The sequence below is a fragment of the Pristis pectinata genome, chromosome 26 (assembly GCF_009764475.1).
Source record: "Pristis pectinata isolate sPriPec2 chromosome 26, sPriPec2.1.pri, whole genome shotgun sequence".
NCBI classification, from domain to species: Eukaryota; Metazoa; Chordata; class Chondrichthyes; order Rhinopristiformes; family Pristidae; genus Pristis; species Pristis pectinata.
In genome coordinates this window covers 18844033-18856547 of record NC_067430.1, presented here as the reverse complement: position 1 = coordinate 18856547, position 12515 = coordinate 18844033, and the positions used below count along the sequence as shown (strand labels likewise).

General features: G+C 39.8%; 1 protein-coding gene across 7 annotated transcripts in view; it reads right to left on the bottom strand.

Annotated features, from left to right (window-relative positions):
* The window catches only part of kcnab2a (potassium voltage-gated channel subfamily A regulatory beta subunit 2a), a 279869-nt gene that overhangs the window by 259800 nt on the left and 7554 nt on the right, over positions 1-12515 (bottom strand). Inside the window, exon 1 of one of the 7 annotated variants that reach the window (XM_052039398.1) lies at positions 4543-4642. The exons of the other annotated variants lie outside the window; for them this stretch is intronic. The gene's annotated coding sequence lies outside the window, so the exon portion shown is untranslated. Of the gene's footprint in view, positions 1-4542; positions 4643-12515 lie in introns of those variants that run through there. 7 annotated transcript variants of the gene reach the window in all.

Sequence of the window (12515 nt, the reverse complement as noted above, 5' to 3'; positions counted from 1 at the left end):
CCATAATTATGACCTTCAAAAAAAAAGGAGAAACAAATCTGATTGGTGCAACTAGAGGGGTCTCCCTGCTGTCATCTGCAGTGAAGGTCATCCCAAGGGTCTTCCTCCACTGCTTCCTCCCAGTGGTCAAAAAGTTCTACAAATCGCAGTGTGTATTCTGTGCTAGGACATCATCATCACCACATAAGAAATCCAAGAAAAATGCAGAGAGCAGCATTGACTGTTATATATAGCCTATTTGAGGTCTCAAAAGCCTTCGACTCCATCAATCGTCAAATTTGGTTGCCCTCAAAATTTCATCTTGCTTCTACTACATCTACTACATTCTACTACATGCAGGCCGTGAATTTTAAACAAAGAGTACAAATAGATCAAACAAAAGTGCAGACTGGAATCAAGGCCATAATACTTTTCTTTCAATCTTTCTCCTGCAACACTGTATCTTACAGTCATAGAGTTATACAGCATAGAGAGAGGTCCTTTGGCCCAACTTGTCCATGCTGACCAAGTTGCCTTCCCCTAGTCCCATTTACCTGTGTTTGGCTGCACGTACCTCTAAACCTTTCCTATACATGTACCTGTCCAAATATCTTTAAAACGTCATAATTCTACTCGCATCTACCACTTCCTCTGGCAGTTGGTTCCATATAACCATCACCCTCTTATTTCCAATAGGTTTTCTGCCGGAACGGAGCAAATCTACAAATGGGAAACTGTTCAACCCAAGTCACAGCTACTTCAGAACAAAGGCCACACCAATCAGAGTCAGTGAGCTTAGTTTGCAGACATGCTTGTGAATGGTCAGAAGCCCAGTTCCAAAGTACTGTAAACTTATTCACGGAAGGGTATAAGAGAATGGACCTTACTAAATAGCCACAAAACAAAAAGCCACGACCAATCTGCCCCCACCTACACAACACCATTCCTTTACAATACGCTAAAGACCCTGGAAAACTTGGACCACTTTCCATAACTTGGGAGACAACTTTCAATGAAAGAAAACATTAATGAAATTCAACATCATCTTCGCACACCAGCACAGCCTTGGCCATTTGAGAAAAAGGTGAAGATCTGTCCCTCAAACCCAGCATAAAGTTCATGGTCTACTAGGCAGCTGTGATCCCTACTCTGCTATAATACTGCTGAGACATGGAATATCTAAAGCAGGCACCTCAAAGCACTGTAAAGGTACCTCCCCACCCCCGCTCCCCCAGTGTCATATTAGCAAAATATAAGGGTAAGCAAACCAACAACAGCATTTGCTTCCCAGCCAAAATCATCAGCATCAAGACTTGAATGACACTCAACAGGCCATATCATAAACATCCATGAAACCAAACTCCAAAACAAAATCTCTTAAATTCAAGCTCCATTACGGGAAGAAATTACAAGAAGACAAAGGAAGTGATTCAAAAATATTCTCCCAGCTTTCTTGAAAAAGTGTAATATCCCCTCTGATTTATGGGAATTCCAGGTCCATGACCACTCAAAATAATGGAGTATTTGGGATAGTCCCTACATTGCAAACACATTGCTCCCAGGGAATAACAGCAAGGAGAAATACACTCACCTGTCCCAGCAAACACCTCCTATTCCACCTGTGGCAGTGTCTGCGGGCCCTACATTATCCTCACCACTCACCTCAGAACTGGAATGGAAGCAAATAATCCTTGTCTCTAAGTGACTGCCTAAGAAGAAAATAGCACAAAACATCCCACCCCAACCTCCACCGCCACCATTAGAATCACTTTTTGAGGAATATTTATTCAGTAGCTTCATCAGTATTTTTCTCACATTGATTTTACCACAACCTTAATTTTCACACACCAATTGACGATTAATACACACAACATTTGATTTTATTATCTGTGGAAATTAAATACAATACTCAATGCTACATCCATAAAGAAAAAAATAGTCAAAACCATTTATCCAGAAGTAGACACACAATGCCAAATAAATTCAAATATGTTTAATTTGAAATAGCTAAAGTAGAAGAAATTAAACAACTAACAAAGTGGACCAATGCTGGAAGAAATTCTGAAATACATTATTAAAGGGAGATTCAGTTGCACAAACCAGTGACAGCTGGTTAATTCAGTGTCAAGAACCTCAAGACAGAGCGTTTTCTTCCTGCTTGAAGTATGTGTGGATTAAGATGCTTGGTTATGATAGAACCAAACTGATAGTAAGAACCTTATTCAGCACTCACAGGAGTGATTTCCATGAAGAACAGTCACTTGCATGAGTAATCAGATACTCACTGCTGGTCATGAAATTGTATGCCATCACGAGGAACTCCTTTACAAGTTCATGTTTTACATGTAGCCCTCATTCAAACTGTCAGTTTTAACTTGTCCTCATCTGTAACTCTGCTTTCCCCAAATGTTGACCAACCCAACATTTCTTGCATTTTCAGATTTTGCTTCAGATTTCCACCACCCATTGTATTTTGCTTTGTTTTTAGTGCGATGATGCATCCTGTTACCATCTTTTATTAAATTCCATTACAAGCAAAATGCTAGAAGCACAGTACAAGCTGACCTGATTCTTACAGCCAAAATTTCCTGTGGATGGGCAACTAAATTGATATTTTAAAATTTGCTTACTGATTACATTGTTCTTAGCCCTTGGTTGTTGATAGAAAATCAAAATGTGGCAAAGAAACTAATGCATAGGTAAAGAAAGATTCAAAGTAAGAAGTTAGGCAATGGGGACAAGGAAGATAGAAGGGATGACGAGAGTGGAATAGTTAGCAGAACAAGCTTAAAGACCCAGATCTAGGGGTATTCAAATAAATGAGAAAGCAAAACAATTTGATGGAAGGGCAGGCAGGGACATAAAAGTTGTGGGGAGGTGGGGGGGGAGGAAAGAGGACAAAAGACTTAGCATAGTTAATTAGGTAGAATTACTTTCAGTGGGAGTAGATTTTTTTATAATAAAATATTTCATTTTTTTTCCTTTATTAACTAATTTCTATATGATTATTAATTTAGAGTATTGTAATCTAAGTATGATTTAATACAACATATTCAGTAGTATTTTTATTCTCTTTCTTGATGCATGTACTCTATTTTTTTCATGGATTCAATAAAAGTATTGTAAAAAAGAATTATTTTCATGTGGCCCATTCAATGGTTTCTCACTTATTCTATCCCAACTCCAAAAGGCATGCCATCTCTGTCACAAACCATTCCTGGACCACTGCCAGACAATAAGATTAAGGGGATCCATACCTTAACTCCACATTTCAGGCTCTAATACACAGTACCATTACCTAAATAAAAATAAATCTCAATTTTTAATGTCACTTAGAATCAACAGACAATTTGTTAAAGGACTCTTTCTACATCCTTTAGGTTATAACATATTTACCCATAAAGTTGCTAGAATTATGAGCCAACCGTGGTGCATCAAAGACAACAGGGAATTTTGGGAACTTATTGAATAATAGGGCAATACATCATCTCTTTAATCAATTGAGAAAGATTGAACAGAAAAATGCCCAAGGGTAAAACAGAAATAAGTATGGGGAAGTTTATACTGAAGCAGTGGGAAAAAAAACACATGAAAAAAAGAAATTAAAGATTTGACATTTTTAAAAACTGTCAACAATTTATAAAAGTTTGAATCTAGTTCCTCCATGTTAAATGTTCACTTTCTGGGCTGTAGAGCTTAAATGATATCCATTAACATTCATCATTAAAGGAAACTTTTATAATAATTTATTGGAGTGGAGCTTAATGCAGAACTTGCAAGCAAATCAACAATTTTTTTAAATAATAGCTGTTAATGGCTAGGTGGAGTTTTTCACCAAAAATTGTTAAGCATCTCATGGTGATTAAAGTGCCTTCAACATAGCAAAACCACCAGTGACACCTAACAAGGGTATAATTAAGAAAGTAACACTGAACTACTGAATAAACAAGACCAAACGACCAACAGCTTATTTACTGAGACATCTTAAAGGAGGAGTGACATAGGTAGATGGGTTTCGGAATGGAGTTCTAGGGTTTGGAGCCAAGGTACCTGAAAGCATGGCCATCAAGGTGGAACAATTAAAACTAGAAGTGCCAAAATGGAGAACTTTAGACATTTCAAAAGGAATGTAGGGCTGGAAGAGATAACAGAAATAGAAGCCAAGGTGAGATTTGAAAACAATGAATGGAATTTTAAAACTGATGCATCAAAGAAGATTAGCAAGGAGGGGGGGTTAAGAAAAGGCAGGAGTGATTTGGATCTAGAGTGAATGATGGGGAAAAAAAAAGTAAACAGGAAAAAATATAAGACCCAAGTAGCCCATAGATACAGATGAAAGTCTAAGCAACAGATGTGCTGATGCAGAATTGATGTCAGGCAACATTATGGAGGTAGGACCTGGCAGTTTAGGTGGTGGAGTGAATATATTATTGTATCATTACCTTGGGGTCATGACAGTAATCAATCAAGCTCAGGTTCAGACAGTTACCAGGCTGATCCTTGGGGCACTGCACTAGTTACATGTTCCCAGCCTGAAAATGACCTGTTTATTTTGACTCTTACTTGTATGTGATAACCAATCCTCAACTGATGCGAACACACTTCCCCAATACGATGAGCTCTTGGTTCACTTCATCAAATATCTTCTGAAAACTCCCTCTATCAACTCTGCTTATTACATCCTAGAAGAACAAATTTGTCAAATATGATTTACTTTTCATAAAATTAGGTCAAATTTCTCTAAATGATAAGCTATTTTTTCCTTGATTACAGACTCCAGCACCTTGCTAACAACAAATGCTAACAAGCCAATAGTTGCCTACTTTTTCTCTTCCTCCATTCTTGAACAATTAAGTCACATTTGCAGTTTATTAGTCTGCTGTTACCTTCCCAGAACACAGTGAGTTTTGAAAAGCTTCAACCAATGGCTCCACTATTTATGCAGCCTGTCATGACTTGTTTGCCTTTACTCCCACTACTTTTTAACCAAGATCTTGTCCCTTGTAATAATTGTTACACTTCATATTGTTTGAACCTAGCCCATCAGAAATCTTTGGGATATTTACAATGTCCTCCACCACAAAGACACTTGCAAGGTATTGATTTAAATTATCTCTTTTCTCTCATTTCCTGTTAGGGAGTTTAATCTGGACAAGAGCGAAGGGATGCATTTTGGGATGTCAAATGCAAGAGGAAAGTATATAATAAATGGCAGGACCCTTAAGAGCACTGATGTACAGAGGGATATTGGAGTGGATGTCCATATATCCCCGAACTTTATCAGTTCTTAATTAAAACATTTTCAGTTACAGAAGATAAATTGCTAATTAGGATGAAGTTATGAACAACTGTAGTCTGCTGGAGTTTTGCTTGATTGGCAGAGCAAGTTTCTCTTTGAATGGATGGTTAAAAGGCAAGCTAATGGCATACAGTCTACATTATTTTAACAAAATGCATTTGGTGGCTTAGGTTGTCCTTTTCGTATGTTTGAATGTAAAATAATTTATTCAGTGCCAGCTACTTGCTTGTCATATTGGTTATAGAAAGACCTCAGAAAATACCTTGTGTGTTAACTAACCTCGAGCAGGGACATATTCCAAATTAGAAAGCACTGCACCTCTTCCTAAACAACAACAGACCAAGAATGTGGAAAAGGCCTCTACGATCCAACTTCAGAGGGTACTAAATCTTGCGAGTTAACTGACCTAAAAATATTTAAATTAAGTAATAAAAGTTAACAGCTTTTGACAGTTTAACATGGAGAGCACAGCATTATCTATGATGCAGACTACCTAGGAATGCTTCATAAATCTGAGCTAATGTGTGAGAAGTGACTCCAGTTTCCAAACTTGAGAAGTGACTGAATATTTTACCAATATACAGGAAGCAGACGAGTTTCTGGAGAGCATATTTCAGAAGGCAAACACCTGCAGGCAGAGCAAACTGGTACATTAAAATGGGAGACTTTTGGATATTTAATAGAATCAAGGCATACAGAGTTAGTACAGGAAGTGGTGCCAAGGTAAAAGATCACTTACTATTCTATTGAATGGCAAAGGAGGCACACATGCCAAATGCCCTACTCTGCTTCTATTTCTTACATTCATTCATTAGGGTGCAATGAGGAATAGTCAATGAGTTGGTAAATAAATAAATTTACTGCCAAACATCACTCCAGTTTGCCCCATGTAATTTTAGTGATGAGACCACAGAGAACTCACTGGGTATGATTACCAGATGTAAATAAAATCTCCTTATGCAACTGGAAAAGTACAAAGGGAAAGACTAGTTTTTTTTTACATTGGTTTTCAGTGGCCACTCTATGCCCTCATGTTGGAAATAGATCCAATAACAGCTTTGTTAAAAAAAAATTGGAAAAGCAAAACAGTGTGGTAAAAACAAGTGAATGAGGCAATGCCCAGTTTTTAAGGAACTGGATGGAAAAACCTACATGATTTAAAATCCCACCATGAAAAGTAGTGAAATTGGCCACTGAAAACCAATGTTGGAAATAGATCCAATAATAGTTTAGGAACATAGAAGAGCACAAGGACAGGCCCTTTAACCCACAATGCCTGTGCCAACCATGATACCAATTTAGACTGACATCTGCCTGCATTTGATCTATATCCCTCAATTCCCTGCCTGTTCACTTATCTGTCTAAATGCCTCAAACGTTGCTATTGTATCTGCTTCCACCACCTCCCCTGGCAGTAGGTTCCAAGCACCTACCATTCTCTGTGTAAAATGCTTGCCATGTAAATCTCCTTTAAACTTTCCCCCTCTCACCTTAAAGCTATGCCCTCTAGTATTTGATACTTCCATCCTGGGAAAAAGATTCTGACTTTGCCTCTCATAATTTGATATACTTCAATCAAATTGCCCCTCATCCTCTGATGCTCAAGAGAAAACAATCCAAGTTTGTCCAATTTATTCTTGTAGCTAATCCAGGCAACATCCTGACGAACCTCTTCTGCACCCTCTGCAAAGGCTTCACATCCTTTCTATAGTGGGGCAACCAGAACTGCACACAATACTCCAAATGTGATCTCACTAAAGTTTTATACAGCTGCAACATGACTTCCTGACTTTTATACTCACTGCCCCGATCAAGAAGGCAAGTATGTTGTTACAGCTTCTTTACCATCCTACCTACCTATGTTGCCACTTTCAGGGAGCTATGGACTTACACCCCGAGATCCCTCTGTACATCAATGTTCCTAAGGGTCCTGCCATTTACTGTATATCTTGCTCTTAAATTTGACATGCCAAAGTGGAACACCTCACACTTGTCTCGATTAACCACAACCTGCCATTTCTCTGCCCACATTTCCAACTGATTTCCATCCTTGTGAATCCTTTGACAACCTTCCTCACTTTCCACAACTCCGCCAATGTTCATGTTGTCTGCAAACTTAATAATCAGCCCACCTACATTTTTGTCCACATCATTTATATATAACAAACAGAGGTCCCAGCACTGATCCTTGCAGAATGCCACTGGTCACTGACTTCCAGAGTAACACCCCTTCACCACTACCCTCTGCCTTCTATGGCCATTCCTATTCTGAATCCAATCTACCAAGTTTCCATGGATCCCATGTGCCTTAATCTTTTGGATCAGCCTACCATGAGGGACCTTGTCAAAAGCTTTACAGAAGTCCACATAGACAACATCCTACCCTCACCAATCATCTTCATTACCTCCTCAAAAGACTAAAGCAAGTTTATTAGATATGACCTCCCCCACACTTGCCACGCTGACTATCCCTAACAAGTCTATGCTTTTCTAGATGCAAGTAGATCCTTTCTCCAAGAATCTTCTCTCATGATTTCCCTACCACTGAAGTAAGGTATACCAGTCTATAATTTCCTGGTATGTCTCTACTGCCCTTCTCAAACAGAGGAATAACATTGGTTATTCTCCAGTCCTCTGGCACCTCACCTGTGGCTAAAGAGGACACAAAGTTTTCTGTCAAGGCCCCAGCAATCTTCTCTCTTGCTTCTCTTGATAACCTGGGATAGATCCCATCAGGCCCTGGGGACTTATCCACCTTAATACTCTTCAAGAGACCTAACCCCTCCTCCTCCTCAATATCAACATGACATAGAATATTAACATGACATAGAACATCAACATATCCCTCCCTGAACTCCCTGTCCTCCAAATCGTTCTCCTTGGTGAATACCGATGTGAAGTACTAGTCTAGTACCTCCCACACTTCCTCTGGCTCCAGGTATAAATTCCTTCCTTTCTCATTGAGTGGTCCTACCTTCTCCCTAGTTACCCTTTTTTTTAAATCGTGTGTATAAAATGCCTTGGGATTCTCTATAATCCTACTCACCAAGGATATTTCATAGCCCCTTTTAACCCTCCTGATTCCCTGTTTCCATTCTCTCCTGCTTCCTTTATATTCCTCAAAGGCCCTGTCTGATTTCTGCTTCTTAAACCTTACATATGCTTCCTTTTCCTTAATGACTAAATTTGCAACATTTCTCATCATCCAAGGCTCCCGAACCTTGCCATCCTTGCCTTTCTTCCTCACAGAAACATGTCGGTCCTGAATTCTGACCAGCTGGCCTTTAAGCAACTCAGATGTGGACATAGTAACAGCTGCTCCCAATCTACTCTCCCCAGCCCCTGCCTGACACTGTTATAATTAGCCTTTCCCCAATTTAGTCTATACCCCCACCCCACCCCCCAAGCTCCAGTCTAATCCTTATCCAATACTATCTGAAAACTTACGGAGTTATGATCACTCTTCCCAAAATACTCTCCCACTGAAACTCCAATCACCTGGCCAGATTCATTTCCCAATACAAGGTCTAGTATGGCCCATTCCTTGGTTGGCTTATCTCCATACTGTGTCAAGAAACCCTCCTGGACACCGTTAACAAATTCTGTTCTATCCAAGCCTCTGGCACTAAGGGAGACCCAGTCAACACTGGGGAAATTAAAGTCACCCACTACAACTACCCTGTTGTTTTCACATCTTTCTATAATTTGCCTACATATCTGTTCCTCCAACTCCCAATAGTTATTGGGAGGCTTATAGTATAACACTATCATAGTAATTGCACCCTTCTTATTCCTAAATTCTACCCATATTGCCTCACTGGAGGAGCCCTCCAGGATGTCCCCTGTAAGTGCTGCTGTGGCATTCTCCTTGATCCACCTCTTTTACATCCCTCTCTATCACATCTGAAACATCCGAATCCTGGAATGTTGAGCTGCCAGTCCTACCTTTCTCTCAATCATGTCTCTGCAATGGCTACAATATCATAGTTCCATGTACTAATCCAGGCTCTAAGTTCATCTGCCTTATTCATAATACTCCTAGTGTTGAAATAAACACTTCAGCCAATTAGCCCCACTGTGCTCATTAAAATGGTCCTGCCTGTCCTTCCTTTCAGCCTTCCTTAACCTAATCTCTACTTTCTCCTCAATCCCTCCACTTGCTGACCTACTACTCTGGTTCCCACCCCCCTGCCATGCTGATTTAAATCCACCCAAGTAGCACTTGTTACAGACTCAGTGAAAGTCCCTTTAAGATAGAGAGTGTGTGTGTATATGTGTGTGGGGCGTGCTTACATCAATAGAAGATAAAGGACGTAATGACGTTGTTGAAGAAGTCAGAAGAAGAAGAAGGAGAGAGAGAGAGAAGGGAGAGAGACACCAGCCTGCTTGTTTTCTCTATCGATGGATGAGAAACAATAACTGTGTTTGCCATAGAAATCCATGTATGGAAGTTGGAAGTAATCCGGTGGAGTTCACTTTGTTGCTGACCTGTAGAAGGAAACAGGTATTTGTATGTGGACGACCACGGTTCGGATGTTTTCGGGGTGAGGAAGTCACTACCGAGTAAACACTGAAGTGTCGTTTGGGTTCCATCGTGGAACATTTGGATTTCGTATGTACTCTCTCTATGTTTTTCTACATCTACACCTTATCTTCAGACAACGGTGGTTGTTGAAGAAGCCCTTGCTCATGTTTCACCTTATGGCTTGCGGAACTGAACTTTAAGAACCATTCCGGAACTGGGAGTTTTGGACTTTGTCACACACACACACAAAGAGTTTAGTTTTGGGGTTAACGTTCGAGGTTTAACATTTTTGAATTCTAACATACTAACATTTTTACTTTTATTTTACGTATTATCATAAGTAGTGATTAATAAAATAGTTTTTAACACTGAATCATGCTCAGTGTGTTTCTTTTGTTGCTGGTTCGTGACAAAATTGAGGGCTCGTCCGGGATAGTTCCCAAGGTTAACGAGATTCGTCTGGGATCCAATCCAAAGATTAACGAGATTCGTCCGGGATCGTTCCCCAGATTGACAAGATTTGTTCGGGATTCAATCCAAAGATTTTTGAGGGAGGTCTGATAAATTCTTTTTAATTGGCTTGTGTGTGTGGAAACCAGCAGCAATGGATATTAAGGCATTTTTGGAGTCACCAACCCAAAAGGGATTGGAGGTGGCGAAAAAGGATGATTTGATAAAGATTGCTACAAGGTTAAACCTTACAGAAGTAAAGCAGTCTATGAGAAAGGCAGATATTCAGAGACTGATAGCTGGCCATTATGTGAAAAAGAAGGTGTTTGAGAAGGAAGTGTTAAAACAGTTTCCTGGCAGTGAAATAGCAATTTCTGAGGCACAGGTGCAGCTGGCAAAGATAGAGGCTGAACGAGAACAAACCCAGTTAAAGATAGAGGCTGAACGAGAACAAAAGAAATTAGAAGCTGAACGAGAGCAAAAGAGATTAGAGGCCGAACGAGAGCAAACCCAGTTAAAGATAGAGGCTGAACGAGACCAAAAGAGATTAGAGGCCGAACAAAAGAAATTAGAGACTGAACAAAAGATAACTCAGATGAAGTTAGAGGCTGAACGGGAACGGGAACTAATTCGGTTAAAGTTTGAGGCAGAGGAGAAGGAAAAACAGAGGCAGCATGAGTTACAAATGAAGCGTAGGAGTTCGGAATCTGATTCTGAAGATGGTTTTTCAGCCAGCAGGGAGGTTCGATTAGTCCCTCCGTTTGAAGAAGATCAGGTTGATCAGTATTTCCAACATTTTGAAAAGGTTGCTGTGAGTTCAAACTGGCCAAGGAAAGGATGGGCTCTTATGGTACAGAGTGTGATTAAAGGTAAAGCTCAAAAAGCTTATTCTGCTTTGTCTGCTGAGGATGCAGCTGATTATACCAAGGTAAAACAAGCTATTTTGAAGGCCTATGAATTGGTCCCTGAGGCTTATAGACAAAAATTCAGAGACTTGAGGAAATCTGCAGATCAGACTTATATGGAATTTGCCAATGGAAAGAGAATATGTTTTGAACGATGGTGCCTGGCTAAAAATGTAGATGGGGATTATGATAAATTGACAGAATTGATACTAGTGGAAGACTTTAAAAGATGTGTTCCAGCTGAATTAACAACATATTTAAATGAAAAGGCAGTGGAAACTTTACAAGAAACTGCTAGGTTGGCAGATGATTATGCTTTAACCCATAAATCCAAATGGGGACAACCTAAAACCTTTCAAAAGAGTTACAAAGACAATCCAGGTAAACCGGAGATTAAATTGGGAGGTAATCAAAAAGGAAAAGATGAAAAGAAGCCAGGGCTGGAGAAACCTGTTGAGCGTACTTGTTATTACTGTAGGAAACCTGGCCATGTGATATCTAATTGTGCCCTTTTGAAGAAAAAGAAGGAAGCTGTGCCCAATGCTTGCTTTCAGGCAATTAAAAATCAAAAAGGTTTAGGAGATGCTGTTAAAGACCAGTCCTTGCAAGAGGGAAAAGCGGAAAAGTTGGAAGAGCTGAGAAAAGAATTCCGTTCATATGTATCAGAGGGTTTTGTTTCACTGAATGACGAGTCACCCCAGGTGCCAGTGAAAATTCTTAGAGATACTGGGGCTAGTCAATCTCTCTTGCTGGACAGTGTTTTAAATTTTGGTGAAGAAAGTGACACTGGTGAAGTAAATCTAGTACGAGGCGTTACAGGTGAGACCATGTCTGTCCCTTTTCACAGGGTGATTTTAAAGTCAAAGTTCGTAGAAGGACCAGTCGAGATAGGGATAAGACCTAGTTTGCCAGTGGAAGGAGTTTCTTTGTTATTGGGAAATGACCTTGCAGATGGAGAAATTGTTCCTGTGGTACGGTTAACAACCAAACCAAGGATTGATGAGTCTGAGAATGATCCAGATGTTTACCCATCATGTGCGGTGACTCGAGCTAGAGCTAGAGAATTAGCCAAGACAGACAGTCCGGTGCAGTCTGATGTGATTCCTTGTGACAGTCCTAAACAGGAAGAAAATTATGATGCCTTATCTGAGACTTTTCTGTCTTCACTGGAGGATCAACATCCTTATAGTGAGCCTAAATTTAAAGATTTGTCTTTGTCAAGGAAGGATTTTATGGTGGAACAGACAAAGGACCCTGAGTTGACAGAATTGAAAGAAAAAGCTCTCTCATGTGAGGAGATTGAAAAAGTGCCAACTGGATACTATGTCAAAAATGGAGTGTTAATGAGGAAATGGAG